This window comes from Grus americana, chromosome Z, assembly GCF_028858705.1.
Source record: "Grus americana isolate bGruAme1 chromosome Z, bGruAme1.mat, whole genome shotgun sequence".
Classification (NCBI taxonomy): Eukaryota; Metazoa; Chordata; class Aves; order Gruiformes; family Gruidae; genus Grus; species Grus americana.
This window is the reverse complement of record NC_072891.1, coordinates 43779604-43783928: the sequence shown is the minus strand read 5'-3', so window position 1 is coordinate 43783928 and position 4325 is coordinate 43779604.

Genomic DNA, 4325 nt, shown 5'->3' with positions numbered 1-4325 from the left:
GGCTGTGGCCCGTGGGAAGCCCACGCTGGAGCAAGTTCCTGGCTGGACCGGTGGACCCATGAAGAGGGGAGCCCACGCCAGGGCAGGTTTGCTGGCAGGACTTGTGACCTCGTGCGGGATCCCACGCTGGAGCAGTTTGCTCCTGAAGCTCTGCACCCCGTGAGAGGGACTCCATGCTGGAGCAGGGGAACGATGAGAGGAGTCCTCCCCCTGAGGATGAAGAGGCGGCAGAAACACCGTGAGATGAACTGACCGTAACCCCCATTCCCCGTCCCCCTGTGCTGCTGAGGGGGCAGTAGGTAGAAACCGGGAGTGAAATTGAGCCCGGGAAGATGGGAGGGGTGGGGGGGGGTGTTTTAAGATTTGATTTTATTTCTCATTCCTCTATTCTGTTTTGCTTAGTAATAAATTAGACTAATTCCCTCTCTAAGTTCGGTCTGTTTTGCTCGTGACAACAATTAGTGAGTGATCTCTCCCTGTCCTTATCTCGACCCACAAGCATTTCATTATGCCTTTTCTCCCCTGTTTAGTGAATGAGGGGAGTGAGAGAGCAGCTCTGGTGGGCACCTGGCCCCCAGCCAGGGTCAACCCACCACAGGTGGCCATCCCTCTGCTGGAAATACTGCAGATAGTTCTTGTTCTAGTGTCATTGCATTTGTGAGCGTGTAAGAAGGCAGGACATGCAGTATGCACAAGCCAAAGGGGAGAAGTGCTTGCTGAATTCATTTTGCAAGGGAATTTTTTAGGACTTTTTACAGCTGTTATTGTCAGATTTGAGCAGACTAAATTAAAAAAAAACCCCAAAAACCAAAAAACAAAACCCCAAAAAACAAACAAAAAAAAACCCCGAGGGGAAGAAAAAAGTATTCTAGCATTCTGCTACCCATATTTGTGCATAGCTAGGAAAGTAGAAGGAACCTGATCTATTTTCCATTATATACCAAAGGGGCCCAGCATGTATCTGAATAGCTGGATACAACTGAAATGATTGCTCTTCAGGCAACCACAGACAACCACAGATTCCTGCAGCACTCTTACTGAATTTACTTAATCATTAGTGAGGAATGGTGCCAGCCCAAGGTATAACCATAAGTGTTATTTACAACAAGAATTTCAAAGAGTTTTTATAGTGCAATTCTTTTTTTTTTTTTTTTTCCTTTTCTAAAGGAATTCTTGGGAAAGCTTAATGGTGAAATATGGTTTTAACTTTAAATAATATTTTCACAGGAAATTTTTTTGATTGCTGCTACTGGTAAAAGAAGTAGTGTTAACTTCCAGTTCTTGTAAAAGGACTGACTGATTATTTAATAAATTAGAACAACATATCATTTGAAGTCAATTATTTAATAAATAAGAACAACATATCATTTGAAGATATCTCTATTTGTATGCACTATTTAAGGGGTTAGCTAGCTAAAAAGTCTAGGGTGGATGTTTTGTAGAATTCCCAATCAAAAATATTTTCCTGTATGTAAGCAAAATGGTTAATGTCAGTATAACTTTCTAAAATGCATTCTACAAACAGCCTTGGAGCACTTACCATGAAGGGTATATACTGTATGGTACTTTGAACAAAAATTATTTAAAGTGCTAATGATTCGTTTAGATGGGGAAGATCAGGAGTTGCTTGATGTCTGATGATCTGTGAAAACAGCAAGAGAACATTTTATATGGAGTGGAATATCTTTTAATTATCTTTTTAAAGAAAGAAAAGTACAGAAGACGTATAGACGGTAGCCAGAATCTTAGAGACTGAATTGGCCTTGGTTGGCCTTGGTTGGCCTTGAGAGAAGATGAGTAAGTATATATGTATAACAATGTATTTATACACAATACATGTACATATGCTCACACATATATTTTATTTAAAATATTTATGTCTAAAATATTTAAGTTTAATGAAGCATAAGGTAATTATGAAATCATTCAGTAAAATGATATATAAAGCACCACTTTATATCTAAAGGCTCTGTCATGATGAATATTGCCAAAGGTGTTAATAATGATTTCCTGCTTACTAAAAAAGGCTTGATATATTCACTCTGTTATTAGTGAACATGATGAATTCACTTAACTGTAGTGAAGATATGCTATGCATTGCTATTTTGTAATAATAACATTGTAAGGTACCATCAAAAAATAGTTCACACAGGTAAGGCAGAACTTTTAATGTGCAAGTGCAAATTTACAGATAGCTCTTCTACACATATGTAAGTCTGAGTTGTGCAGGAAGATATGCATATGTAAATATACTGTTGAACACACAGCAATGCTGTTTTCCAATGCTGGGATTTGGTTTGTAGCTTCGATTCAAAATAAAAATGCTCAGGAAAAAAGTTCAATACCTGCTAGTCAAATCACATGGATAAATATTCACTAACATTCAACCTGAAATTTTATTAAAGATAAACTCTTCAATTTTGAGAAGGTAACTAAAACCCTTTTGAAACTCCTTTGCCAAAAGATTTTCAGATTTTCAGCAGCATCCTTAATATTCACAAAGACCCCAAATGCACTGAGGCATTACACCAGCACTTTTGAAAATGCTATTCAGTCAAGTCTGAAGATGGAAGACACATTTGCCCTTCAGACAAGGCAACAGGAAAAATTAGTCTGCAATGGACCCCCAAGTAGCTCTGGCAGGAGAGCTAGAACTAAAACAACAGTTTAATTACTTTTGTAAGGATTGAGGTAACCAACGAGAGGATACTGTTTGGAGTCTACAGCCTTCACCATTATTGCCTTGTAGCAATTTAACTTATGGGCAAATATACTTTTAGATTATGTTTACATTTTTTACCCTTAATTTACTTGTACTACACAGTTCTTGCAGATGTTAGTCAGTGCTGGCCTCGTTGTTCCAAGTACCATATGAATATACAATCAGAGGCTGGAAAGACTGTTTAATAGTCAGGGCAGACAAAAAAGTGAGAGAGACACAAGCAATGTGATCAAGCTGATGTTAATGCCATGATACTTTTTTTTTTTTTTTTTTTTTTTAGCACGGGGAATTCAGATGGCAAAACGGGTTGTGGTTGAACAGAGCAGACTGACGCTTTGGAAAGTTCAAAGAGGTCAAGTGAAGGCCACAGCCAGTTGAAGAGAAGACTTCAAAGGATGATGAATGGGTGTTCAGCTCTGCTTAGGGTGGGGTGTAACCCAGCAGTCAGCGCTGGGGATAAATAAAGAGAGTTGCAGAGTGCGAGGATATCGCCAGACTTTGGATCATGTAGAGGTAACTGGAATAACTTGCAGCAGCTATTTAAGGAATAATTTTCTGCCTGGAAGACTTTTGACTCTGAGGCTCCAAAGCCTGCAAGGCAGTTGCTCATGGCTGGTGCTTGGCCATGCAGCCGCATCTGCCGGGCCTGCTGCACTTGGCTGTTGGCTTTTTTTTTTTTTCCTCTTCAATTCTATACATCTTTGGGAAATATGACAGTCAGTTTATGAAATATGACCTATATATTTAAAACTATTCTAAAATGGAGGAAAAAAATCTTTTCATCTGAAATGGGGGAGTTGTGGTCTTAGTAATGCATGTGTAATAAATTGTCATGAACTCAAAATAATGAAAGTGTTGCTGCTGATCTGCAATAGATAATGTCTGTCACTGTCTACAACTGAAAATACTAATGCATGGTTCATCTGCTGCAGGGTACACCTGAAACTGAAAGCAGTTCTGAATGATCTTGTCAAACTTTTCTCCATCTTTCTTTTTGAAGATAGAGGGGATATAATGATTTAATCTCTTGAATTTCCAAAAAACATTTAGTTAAACATAATTTGCAAATATAACTCTATTTCAATAGGTGTGTAAAAACATCTTGAAATTTCATTTAGAGGAAGAAATTTTATGGGCATTGCTAATATTATTTATTCTTATTTTATTGTACAGAATATATATAAGTGCTTTATTCATTTTCTAGGCAAGTTACGAATGTGTACTACTGGTAATATCCCTTAGAATATGGTACAAGGATTTCCAAACTTGCATGCCAGCACACCTCATATTCCAGAGAAAAAGTAGCCCATGGAGATATCAACATAACATAGCAGGCTTCACAAGTGCTAGCCAACTGCATGAGGCCACATAAAAACCAACAGCAGCATAATTAGATGTGTTATGTCTTAAAGAGTAAATGGCTATAAAGATTAGAATGACAAGAATGATATCCTCAAGGAGATTTATTTCTATTGCAAAGAGGTAATTTGCAGCTTTTTTTAAAACATATTTGTCTTTAATCTATTTGCATGTGTTAATGGCAGGTTCTAATACTAATTCTGTGTTTTGTAATAAAAGACAGGTTACTAATATCCCTGGAAAT